Consider the following 13,659-nt stretch of genomic DNA (forward strand, 5'->3'; position numbering starts at 1 on the left):
TTTTTTTTTTTTAAATTTTCTTTTGTCTGGAACTTGATTTTCACTTGATTAGTGACAAAGACATACATGGTTCCTCCATTCTATTTACTCCTCAATTGCTGTATCTGTCACGGCACCTTCTCAGGAAGTTTCTACTCTTGTAGGCATGGATATCAAGATTGAAGCCATCTCAACATCTTTCTGGCTTCTTCTCATCAGCACTGAGAGCTCAGGTCTCCAGAGACCTCTGGGAGTTTGCTGTATATTGCCTTTCTTATCAAGCTGTTATGTAAACTCAGTACTGTGTGTAAGATATGATATTTCAGTAGCTTTTTCTCTCTCATTGTTTCTGACCAGGCTGGGGTTTGCCACCAAGGATGTTTTTTGCCAGTGGACATAAAAGCATCAAAGAGAGAATACACCTTTTTCACATTTCAGATCACTGGAAAAAGGTGGCATGCAGGATCACATAAATGAGCTAAGGCCAAAACAAATCTGTGTTATGCAAACTTGGTCCTACAGGCAGTTTAGGAATTTAAGTCTTCAGGTGGCTCCAAACTCTGCAAATAAAGTGACTGGGATAGTATAGGCACTGTAGATAATGGTCCAGCTTCTTTTCAGTAGCCTGCCCTCCTGATACAAGAGAAGCATCCACAATGCTGTGTACCACACCACATGGTACATATCATGTGTTTGCTGCTCATATCATGTCTTTGCTGCTGCATATATACTCATTCAAAACATTTTCCTTGGATCAGTAACTTTTGATGCCTGTTTCGGAGGCAGAGACTTGTGCTGAAATTTAATCATATGCCCCATTTGTCTGTAGTGGTTCACACTGAGCTTTCTTCATTGGAGCAGCCAAGTAATTTGCAGTGTGCCATTGTGTGGATTTGTGAGGGCTGCATCTTTTTCTCTGCTGGTTAGTAATTCACAGAGCTTATGGGTACGTGCTAGTGTTGCTGTAATTATGCATTAATCATTATTACACACAAAGCCATTGCTGACTCAGTATACTCTGGGTTATCATTTGCATGCTTATTATGTCCAGCTCAGTCTCATCAGTGCTGGTTAAAACTTCTGCCAGGTCTGGATCAGGTGGGAATACACTCAAATCCTTCCCATTTGCCATGCTCTGACTGACGTGTGATGATCTGTTATTTTAAACAAGTAGCACAGTTCTTGCTGACTCACCTGGCTACCTTCTGTGGTGCTGAAATTTACGCTGTTCATCTACCGCATCTATTTTTTGGGGGAAAAAAAAAAGTCTTTAAAACTAAGAATGTGTTATTGTGTTTGTCTCTGATGAGGAGGAATGCCTTAGGGTGCAGACCTACCTGCAAATCCAATGTAGCCTTTACACACTTGCTCTCCTGTCACCTATCCCACCCACATCACTCCCTCTTCAGCCACTCCCAGAGATTTACTGTCTGATTTCATTCTGGATTCTTCTTTTGCCTTTTCAGGATGTACTTTACTGCCCAGTATCTGTCTGCATCAGTTGTGTTGCTCAGTACAGATGCAGCAGGTTTTCTACACTGACAGCAGTGTTTTTCTATACTGTACCTGTGGGGATGTGACCACGCTGGACAGTGGTCACGTGAGACTCCTTGGGAGCAGAAAGTCCAGCAGTGCAAGCTCTGGCTTGCTGATCCCTGTGCCAGCAAATACATGTATTTTAAGAGAAACAGAAACAGAGTTTGTCCTGGTTATAGGGCAGCCAGGAAGATGCAGCTGAACTTGTAAGACAGTCAGTCTTCTTGGTAGGTGCCTGGGGTAGCGGCCAGGCAACTCAGGTTTAATTTATAGTTAAGTCATCTAAGTTTATTTATCAGAAAATACGTATTTTAAAAATTCTGAAATTAAAACATGGTTGAAACTCTCTACAATAAACAGAAGACTTCAGGAGAAAGAATGACTGCCAGCTTTGCTTTTTGTTGAAGCTGTAACAGATTTAAAGTTTATTTTATACTCAAGGCTTAAAAGATGCTTGAGACAGTTCTTCAAAAGGAGCTGCACATCTGTGAAAGCACTCACTGAATACTTCAGATAATGTTCAATCTGGGTTGGATGCCCCAGAGATCAAGTCAAAGAGAGAAGTGATTGTTTTGCTTTTGATATCTATACCAAACCCCTTTAAAATGGGTGACATTTCAGCTGCAGGCACATTATCAGTAGCCTGAGATCAGAATAGCTGTCAAGTACTTTCAATTTGGAATAAAAACCAAACAAGCAATAGAGGTCACGAGTTAAAGATTTAGGACATGCTGTTAAATTTCTCAGACCTTGTTCTCCCACAGAAAGGAAGCTGTAATAGCTCTCCATATAACTTATATATCATGGTGGTGAAGGAAGCCCTAACAGACCAACCAGTATTCCAAAGAATGCTTCTGCTGTGCAATTATTTGAAAAATGAAACTCTGTTGGACTGGGAGATTACCATGGCAGATTGATTTTTCTCAGGGTTCTCATATCTATGTCTTCAGCAGAGGCTGTGTGAAACTGGTCTGTCCCCTGCCTCACAAGATGGGAACAAAATGACTTCATGCTGACTCTGTTCAGCCTCCTGCATCAAGCAGTCTGGGACATCCTGCTGCAGAGGGGCAACTTGCTTTTTGTAATTCAGGGTTATAGTTTTCTTTTCAAAACTCCAGAATTCTTACATGACAAGGTGAGACAAATCTATTTAATTCTGTCTTAACAATAATTTCTGCTCAGAGACGTTTTTGTTAGGAATGACAGAGGACTTTGTTGGTGTTGAAAGGAGAGGAAGCCCCTCCACCACACTTCTGCTGATTGAAGAGTCCGTGACATCTGCTTGTCTTAATTACCCTGTATTGCTCTGTAGATGAGTGCTGAGGATTTGTGCCTTCCAAAGCCTGCCTGCTATCTCCAACACTGCCTTCCGAACTAACAAATATCAGTCCTTGCACTGTAAGCTTCTTTCTTTTGAAGGCCCTGGAAGATTCCAGGTGTTTGTATCCCATCCTGATGCCTTCTAAGCACTCAGAATAATTTTATTTTTATAGGGTTTTTGTTTGTTTTGTTGCTGTTTGTTTGGGATTTTTGGTTGGTCAGTTTTTGTTTTGGTATTTTGTTTGGGCTTTGCTTGCTTGTTTTGGTGTTTTGTTTGATTTTTGTTTGTTTATTTTGTTTTAACTACCAGTTAGGAATTTACTGTTAGGAATCAAGGGACAACCTATTCCAAGCAGCCCTTGCAGGTGCTATCTTCAGTGTGAGAAATCCCTTCCCTGTCTTTCAGTGAACAAACTTCACCCCATCAAGAAGGATTTCAGGCCTTCTTCTATGTAATTCCCTGTTATGGCAGCCAGGCAAATTTAGCAGATCTTCGTGAAAATCACTTCCTTCTGCTCACAAGCTATGAATGAAGGTATTTCTCAAACCCTCTGTAGATCTTCACAAGCTTTACATGTTTCTGTCACAGTATTTGAAGGTGTAACAGGTAAGTTACACCAGGTGCCTCTAGTGTGAAGGCTTCCCATAGCCTGCCAAAACTGTGCTGATTGTCCAGCTGTCCCAAATACATACACCACAGTGCAGATGGAGTTTTCTGATTCTTCAAGGTTCCAAAAGGAGCAAAGATCTAGTCAGCACACTCTACCCTGCTGCAGAGCTTAGAAGAGCTTTGGTGATCAGAAGTGTTGTTATGGAGGTCATCAAGCTCAGTTTCCAGAGTTCACTGCATATTCTTTCCATATTCTTTTTCTGGCTCGCGAGAAAAATGGAGGGATGGTTTGTTTCCTCTTAAAGCCCTTTATTCCTGCACAGTCCTCTGTGTATATGCAATAACTTATACATGCTGGTCTGAGGAGGCCTGACAGCTAAGGGGAGGTGACAGTAGCACTCTCTTGTCTGGGATGGAGAGTGTGTAGGGAGCTCCCTCTATTGATCTTCCAGGTCTTAGGAGAAAGGTTGGGTTCTCCTTTATGGGGGAAAAGAAAAAAGCTTTTTATGAAAACTCTCATAGAAATATTCACTCAGTGTAATGGATTCTCAGGCTCTGGAATGCACTCATACCATCTACTTATTGGCATCTTGAAGTCAGGTGTTGAATCTATTTGCTTGGTCTCAGTGGAGACACGTGGCTGTTCCCAGGTTGATTCATTCAAGCTGTCATGGGCGTTTGTTTTAGGATAAGTTGTCCTTAGAGGGTTACCATCACTCTGTGTGGTTGTAGGGTTGGATGTTGAGGCACATAGAGAAGCTGGACCCCAGAACAGATCATTTTTTATGACCTCTTAAGAAAAAAAAATTCTTCACTTTTTGTACTCTTTCTCTGGCATGAAAGAAAATCTCCTTGCAGTAACACATGATGATACTTTAAGGACTGTGCAGCCAAGGTGTTTAAATGTTAATTTAGAAACTGTGGCCTGAAAACTATAAACTAAGCAGCAGTTTAGATATTGGCATCGCTCCTTAAACTACATATATTTAATTTCTCTAAGATTTCCTGCATTTTTGCTAGAAACTAGGAGGTTTAGAATTTTGCTTATCACCTATGTTTGCAGAGTCTGTCATTCATCCAGAAATGTAAAATTTATACTGTTAGCCCACAACTTCAGGTATCAACTCTGAGTGATATCTTTTTTTTCTGGATAAAGGTTAGGGAGAAAGAGATTAATTGCCTTGCAAGATTGAAAAAAGAGAAGGTGAAAAGAATATGATGCTCAGAAACCACGGGAGTTGGGAACCAGGTATGGGCTTGCAGGGACAAAGAAATGAAAGAACTTCTGCTGTGACAAGAGAGCAGCTGCTGCTGTACTGTAATTACAAAACAAGTAATTAATATTCCATTAAAGGATTAACTGTTATTGCTGAAGGACATACCATAAATAAAAAAAAAGAAGCCGCCTTCCTGCAGAAAATTAAGTTGTGCCTGATACTGTCATGAGTAACATCTCACAGGCAACAGGAAATGTATCCTATAGCAGGAAGTATTAGAGATTAGAGAGAAAGCACCACCTTAAATGGAATTGGAAGCCACATCTCAGTGGGAAGAGATAGAAGATTCCTTGATTTTCAAGTTTGCTTTCCTCTCCTGCTCACTGCCGGTAAAGGATGCCATCCTGCTTTCCTGGCAAGTGCTGCCCAGAGCCTTCTCTGTTTGTCAGGGACGTTGAGGACACAGGCTGTGTCTGATTTACCAGTGGGCAGCCCTGTATTTAAGGTGGGAGTGTTGGCTCGTAAGGAACACAGGCAGCCACTTGTGGAAGTCACTGTGACTTGCAGAGACACTCTTCCACATTAAATCAACACGGCTTTAAAACGACGGCAGCTGCTCAGAGAACGCATAGGCAGGTTCCACTGGGGCTCTGTGCTCTGCAGGCACACACAGCCCGGCCGTGCTGTGCCTTGGCCATGCTGGCAGCAGCCCCAGGCCCCACCAGGTGTCCTCCCCCAGGTGTCCCCTGCCAGGTGTCCCCTGCTGTGTGCGCCGTGGCAGCCAGAGCGGATGCGGGTGTCACAGCTTGACCCGGGCGGCGTAGGTGGCCTGGGTCATTCACCAAGAAATTTTTGCTCCCTTTGTTTCCAGCCCTGAGTCAAATTCGAGAGTGGTTTCTCTAACCTTGGGCTGTCGATACTAAATAGTGCTCAGCTCCAAACTGCCCCAATCTTACTGCCCTCAAACCTGTTGTTTGGCTGGTGGGGGAAGCAGGGAATTCACTGTACCTTCTGATTATCGTAAATTTTAAGCCCAGAAGTAGTTTTCCAAGATGGTGCTCAGAACAGAATGGAGAACTGTTTGCCTTTTAAGTGCTACAAATAACTGGTTATGTGTAAAAATATCTGACCTGATTAAGAACTGGAAGTTAGACATTTGGAAGAGTGCTTCAGATCATGATTTGCCACAATTTTTCATGTGTGCGGCCACAGATCCAATTCCCTGTACGTAACCGAGCTCTGCCCATGGTTCAGATGTGTGATTTGTCCTTCAGCTGCCTTTAGAGTGAATACAGTGCATGCTCATGTACTGATCTGGCTGTGATGGTCAATACATGTTACTCTTCTGCAGCTGAGGAAAAGCTAATGGAGACTGGTCGTATCTGCTCAGTCCAAAGAGGTGCTGAGGAGAATGTTCAGATGCAGTTGCTAAACACTGCACATTTTTGGAACGAAAGCATATGTTAAAACTAAAACTATGGGTAGCCTGCAAAACAGGTTTTTCAAAAAAGCAGTCTGCAGGCATAGGTAATGTTTCTCCATCCTGAAATATTAGGTGATGGTCAAGAAGACTGAAAAAAACACCCTGATATTATTCTGCCATCATTCAAAACAAGTAGAAGATAATGTCTTGTTAAATATGGCTAAATAAAGACTAGCCAGCTTCACATGTGTTTGGGGCAGATGGCAGAACAGCAGAAACAAGAGTAAGTCAATGACTGCTAGAGAAGGGCAGCCTTGTTCAATGGCAAAGCTTTTGCAACTTCATTTTCTCTTTCTTATTTTTCTGCTAGTGAGATTAGGGCAATCTAAAATTTATTTGTGTAGTTTTGTTCTTTTAGGTCAGATCTAAGTACTTGGTCTTCTTAGGTGGACCATAGACAAATGTGGAAAGCAGTCATTCTCATATTAAGATGGGTCTGTAGAGGAGGTGGGATGAGTTGAACTTTGGAGACACTGGTCCTCCACCACGATGACTGTAGAGGCATTCTGGGCTGGAAGTCCAGCTTGGAGATGGATACAGTCATATGAAGTGAATCCTTTCTCAAGCACATGCACATAAAATTACAAGTACTACAGAGATATGACAACTGAAATAGTAAGAAAAGCAGCCAAATATTTAAAAGCTAAAGTAAGCATTCCGGAACTTAAGTCATGAAGAAAATGTTTTACTGAAAGGAATTTCTTAAAGGTGTTGATGGAACCTCCACCCTTGAAAATCCTGCTAATGTTTTTGTTAAGAGTGGATGTTCTTCTAAAAGCTAACTCAAAAGTTCAGAACTCAAGAGTTCAACTCAATATTAAAAAGGAGTTAATTCCTCAAAATTTTATGCTTGGAAAGAAGTCAGATGGCAAACTCTTCTGCTCCTAAAGTCCATCAGTCTGGTATAAGCAAGGAAAATGTTACAGCAAGAAAAATACTAAGACTGGACTGGGGTGATAGCTTGAATGGAAATGAGTAAAAAATTATTTGTCTTTTGTTGAGATTTTCATTAAAAAATGTAGTAAGTGTTCTCCAAGTACCTGTACCATGCTCTTCAACATCCAAAAAAGGACACACGGATACTCAACCACAGGTCTTTAACACAGGAACACAGCTCTTGAGTACCAGATGTGCATTTAGAAACACCATCCAAGAGAATTAGGATGTCCATTGGGAATTACTGCGTTTCTACTTCCTGCTAAACTAATATCTGTGAAGCTTTCCCTGAAGAGATGTTCCCATCCCATTCCCAACTCCTGTACAACAGTTCACCAGTGTAGCATGGGCCAGGGAAATTTGCATACCGTCAGAAGCTGAGATATTTTTCTGGTTTTCCAGTTTTTCAGAGCTCAATACACTACAGAAAAACTTGTAGAAGTCCTCTTTAGACCAAAATGGGGGCATATAACTATCTTTGTTCAGGAGAGCTGAACATCCTAGATAAGACATGAGGCAGCTACTTTTCCCTGGCCAGGAGTTGCCCTGGTGAGTGAGTGGGTTGCTCACTGACTGCATTTGCAGAAGTCACCTGGCAGAATATTCATCTGATTAGTCCAGTGGGAACAAAGTGAGGTGTTTCTGTTGCTACATTGCACCATGTATTGTGTCACTCTCATGTTATCTCTTATCATTCTGATACCTGGTAGACTCACTGAGGAGGAAAATGTCACTGTGCCCAGCATGTAACTACCTTGAAAAGCAAAGGTGGTAAGTGTCAGGGAAGCAGGGAAAACAAATTCAAACATCTGCATGGGGCTTTAAAACCAGTAGGAATAAGTAACAGGAGTGAAGATTTCTTGCAGGAAAAGACTGTCTTATGGAGATACTGAAAGGAAAGTGCTAGGACACAGCTGACCTCCTGACATTGCTAACTGCACCCCTTTTTGAGTCTTCCAGGCATCAAGGGGTTCATTGCTCTCTTAAAAATGAGAAAACCAGAAAGTATAAGCAGAGGGATTCAAACCAGAACCCCTGTGTTTACAAACAAGGAGTTTGCTATGCTGAGCACCTGGGGTTTGAATGGCTCTGTTGCTCTGCCTCTGCAGAGGAGTGAGTAAATGAAGCTGCTAATGGAGGGCCTGGTTTTGGCTTGGCTGCAAAACCCATTAAAACAGCAGAGCCAAGACAGTGACAATATTTTGGCATGTGTTTGCAGTGGTCAAAGTGACCCTATATATCATTTTATGTATTTATTTTTCTATTTGTGTACAGTCACCTCAATGTCTTGGCATGCTTTCTAGTTATGCCAGCCAAACCAGACCTTTTCTATTTGGCCGTACCTTCAAACTTTCAGGCATGACAACTTCTACAAGAAAAGATGGCTGGCAGAGGAGTCTTTGGTCTCAGATAGAATGTAGTGCCTTTTTTTTTTTGCTGCAGTCATAGGCACAGAAGGAAGAATCTCTGTTTATTTCTACATAGAAGATAAAGACAGTAAAGAGGAAAAAGGGCTAAGCAGGAAACAGTAGAGTAGGCATTACTTTTTAAACCAAGGAATGTGTGAAGTTTTAAAACATAACAGCACAGAACTGCACATAGCTTAAAACTATCTAATGAAACCAGTTAGTAGAACAGTCTCATCTGAAAATACTTGGAAGTATAAGAGCCAGGAAGTATAAAAACCTTGAGAGATTAACTTTCAGCTTCATGAACAACTAATACTACACTATGGGTGTAATATTTAATGTTTATGATTTGCTTGTATACTCACTTTCTAGGGCCCCAGCAGTCACAAGCTGTACAGTGTTTTAGTGAAGCATCATCTCAGATCCTGCATAAAAAACAGAAACAGAGACGGTCTAGAAGTATGCAAAGTGAAGCAATGCTTTTGAGGATTGAAAAGTAGAATTGTTGGAGGAGCTTAGTAGCTCCTATCTCATTGACAAAGATACCTTTTATGGCCATGACAGCATGTTTGAAAGAACTACTGCATTAGGAAAGAGAGTGGAAAATGTTATGGTGGGAACTCAGGTTTCATCCTTAATGACATTTTACCCTGGTACGTGGATGACGTTGTGTGGCTGATCTGACAAAAATGTCTTCCAGGACCTTGTAAAACAGGGAACTTGATTTCCTGAATTAAAAAGCAGTGAGATTATATGATGGTTGGTTGGATTTAGAAAAAAAAAAAACCCATTAAACATACATCCCTTCTCAGCAGGCTGAGATATTGAACATGTTACTTACAGATCTATGCAGTATCTTTCTGAATCTGCTGCTTGCAGACAAGCTCCCATGCACAGTTCTTATAGGAATAATGCTTTGAGTGAGCTGCCCATTATTCCCATTGGTATAAATTGCCATATTATTAGCACACTACAATGAAGTGAATGCAGCAAGGACCACTGTCCCATGGTGGAGGGCTGTTCTCACATATTCACAGCCTGAAAAAAAAAATAATACTTTAAAACCATGTTTCCTATAGAGTATATAACAACAACAATAACAAAGAAAGAGGCAATAAGAACTACAATACTAGAAATTCACAGGTGTAAGGCATTTTAAAATTAAGTCAAATAGAGGTGGAGGCATCTGTTATTGAAGCTCAAAAATTTGATTTGGGAAGAACAGGATGTTCTGTACCACAACACTGAATATTCTTGTGAATTGATATATTTTAAATATCAACACTGATATATTTAATGTGATTCATTTAATATTTTTGGTATCAAAGATAGCCTTCATATAGCTCTGAAAAATTGTTGTAATACATTGCCAGAAATGGCCATGTGTTTGTACTGACTTTAAGAAACTTTTTTTGTTGATTTTTAAGCAACTATAAGTAATTGAACAACAACATAAAGGAATTCATCAGAAGACATACAACCTAAAGCCAAATAAGGGTTATCTGTTGTTAATTTCTGAATCACAGAACTGTTTTCTGGAAGGGACTGCTGACAGTCATCTGGGTCAGCTTTACTGTGGAGCTGAACTATTGTTTACATCAGGTCAGAATGGAGAGAGCTGCCTTCCACTGTGCCCTGAAAGAACCAAATACTGATAGGAAATTCTGGTGGAATCCAGTTATATAAAGGCCGATTATTAGTTTCACACTAATTTGGTGAGATGAAGGTATGTAGTTATTACATATGATTTAAATTAAAATTTAAGTCTGATTGCAGTACAGGAAAGATAATTGTTCTGCTCCACCTCTGGACTATGAATGAAAAACATGTCCTGACATATTCTAACCACTTTTCACAATTCAGTCATGAATTGTTTGGCTTACCACAAAAATATTGCTAATAATTAACCATCATTCCCTAATTGTACCTAAAAGTATCCAAATACAAGACATTGTAAAATCTTTCAAATATCTGCTTTGCCAACACAAAATGTACCCTGTTATGGTTTAGTGTAGCATAAGATGTGGACACCACCCTGGTAAGGAGCAGAGATAATGCCACTTGACTGAACTGTGCTTGGCACAGCTCTGCTGTGCATGCTTACAGCCTGGGCAAACAGGAGGGAATAATGTCAGCTTAAACTTCAGCAGGTATTTTAGGTCAGCAGATGCTAAAATTTCTTATCCCTTGACATGGGCTGATAAAGCTGGCAATTGCAGTGAGATACTAATCTAGTAAACCCTGGCATTGTGTTTGTCATGTAGAAGCTGAAAAGTGAATTGCAGGCTGTGAGGACAATTTCTTAACTGCTTTAATACTGGCCTTAGCTTCAACATCCATCCTGCCACCAGTATTTTAGTGAGGAAAGAAGCAGAGCCAAACCTGGGTCTGTGCCACCCATCCCACCCCCTACACAGCATTGATGTATTAAACTCTTGGTTTAGCCACTCTCTTCCTCCCCTTTGCTGCTGGGTCTTTCTCACATCATGTCAACACTGAGAACTGGCATGGCATGAGCCTCGCTGTGGTCTGGCTTGTGCACATACAAATGCTAGAGATGTGTTTGAGTTTGTATTTACTAGCGAGATGTTTGAGAGGAGTGCCCACCACTGGGTTCCAGAAAAAAGCATGGGTGTTCATTTGGGTCATGGATGCAATTTACATTCTTGATCCTTCAGTATATTCTGCTGTCCATCACAAGGATCCATTTGGAGACAAAATATTTCCTTTCATCTCTCTGTTGCTTGATTTTTAGTAAATACTGGAGTTCTCTGCTTCCTCCATACCTGCCTGAAGGATTAGATAGGGAGCAGAGATGCAGGCAGCAGATGTCCAAGCACCTGCAGCAAGGCCTTGACTCTCAGCGTGGCACTACAGGAACTAATTTTTTGTAAATGTGATGATGGTTTTGAATGTGTTCTTAGAGGCCACCACACTGTGCTGTCTTCTGTTCCTGGGCTGGAAAAATGTTTTTGAGCTCCTCTGGCTGCTGTACAGGGGTGAGATAATGAGCACTGGGCTCAACCTCAGAGTGACAAATAGAAAAGGAGCTGTAGCATCTTTGAGTGACCTTCACTGGATGCAAACCTGAGGGGTGTTCAACATGGTTAAACAAGGAATATGGCCAACCTGGTGTTCTAATGGAGAAAAATAAGCGAACTAGTTCTGTAACCCTCTACTGCAGTATGTGTTTGATATTAGAATAGAATGAATGGCATCAGTTTAATGCACCTGTGGATCTAGGCAGTAATTTTCAGGATCGCAGCAAACCACTCTGAAGACGGTTCAGATATAGCATCAAACAGAATTTGGCCCAGTGACCGTAACCAAAGTCAGAATGTTTATTACCAGTTAATTTGTACACATGCCTGTGGCTCTTATTCTTGGAAACAACCTCCCTGAGTGACTGTAAAATGCTGCTATTTCTGCTGCAAAGAGTACATTTTTCCTGTGGTAGACCAATGCATCTTGGAAGCTGCTCAGCTGATGTAGTTGCTTGTTAAATGTTCATTATTTATGTGTAGAAACTTCTGGAATAATGTGATAGACGGTGTAGTCATATGGCATCTCCATCTGCTTTATTGTAGCTGTAGGACAGGAGATCAAGTTCAGTCTGGGTTCAAGCAAATTCTGCTGCTACAAGGAAATGTCTTTGTCCTATACAGGTCTTGCTCTTATCCCACAGAATGAAGATGAGAAACTGAATTTGTGATACTATTTTAAACCATCAGGAAGAAGCAAATAACTGGTCTGCAATTTCCGGACACATTCTACTGGGAGCTTTTTAAGGCTATTTGAGCATTTTGAACTACATTGTTTCCCCCTGAGCCGAAAAATTCTTCCCTGCCATTCTGCACCTTCTATTGATCATGGTTCAAAGATCAAAGTAAAGTGTGTTTTCTGAGAAGCAAAGGTTAAAGTAATTCACAAAGTTACTTGACTACTGGGAGTTCAGGGGCAAGCATTTGGGCAGCAAATGGAGTCTAGAGCCTTTGCGTCCTACTATCTACTCATCCCCAGGCATCTGTTCTGAAAACGTGTTTGCTTTTGCAAGTACTTCATCATGCATTAAAAAACCAGCACTGGCACTCAAAAACATTGAAAAAATTACTGGCCTAGTGTGAATTCCACAGACCTCTTTATAAGTATGGCATTTTTCCTGCGTTCACAAACAGAGCAGTTATCCCTCTTCCCTGCTTGTTAGTGAAGGGAGGATTTTGTCCCTTGGGTTTAATTAAGCACCTAAAGTTGTGGCTTTATTTATTGATAAGCCTTTCCAGGGTGCCCGTCTCTGTAATATCTGAGGCCACTCAAGCCGTGACCCTGCTGCATTCCTTGGGAGGCAGGGAAAGGTCTCAGGGGTTTATCGCTGCTGCCCGGGAGCTCACCCATCACTAACTGTAATAGTGCTAAGCGTGCAACCTGCTGGTACCAGAGTCACCACTGGTGGTGGAGGAAGAGTGATCATAACAGTATTTGACTTGCTGTGATATGAGACACTGTATTTAGAAACCAGTCAGAGGGAAATTGGATGGAAAAGACAATAAGGCAGAAGCTGTTAATCCCTTTGGTGTGTTTATGGTAATTGGTATAGAAACCTGTGTATATATCTGAATGTACTTGAGGGAGAGAATCACAGAATCACAAATTCACAGACTCACAGATTTCACTGAATGCATCAGGTTGGAACAGACCACAGTGGGTCATCTGATCCAACCTCCCTGTGCTATCAGGGTCATCCCAGAACACGTGGCATGGGATTGTGTCCAGACTGTTCCTGAATATTTCCAGTGAGGGAGACTTCACAGACTCTCTGGGAAATCTGTTCCAGTGCTTGGTCACTTGCACAGTAAAGAAGTTCTTCCTCATGTTCAGGTGGAACACACGTGGCATGGGATTGTGTCCAGACTGTTCCTGAATATTTCCAGTGAGGGAGACTTCACAGACTCTCTGGGAAATCTGTTCCAGTGCTTGGTCACTTGCACAGTAAAGAAGTTCTTCCTCATGTTCAGGTGGAACTTCCTGTGCATCAGTTTCTGCCCATTGCCTCTTGTCCTATTGCTTGGCACTACTGTGAAGAGCCTGGTCCATCCTCTTGACACCGTCCCTTCAGAGACTGATAGACATTGACGAGGTCCCCTCTCAGTCATCTCTGAATAGGCCTAGCTC

This window comes from Haemorhous mexicanus, chromosome 1 (assembly GCF_027477595.1).
Source record: "Haemorhous mexicanus isolate bHaeMex1 chromosome 1, bHaeMex1.pri, whole genome shotgun sequence".
Lineage (NCBI taxonomy): Eukaryota > Metazoa > Chordata > Aves > Passeriformes > Fringillidae > Haemorhous > Haemorhous mexicanus.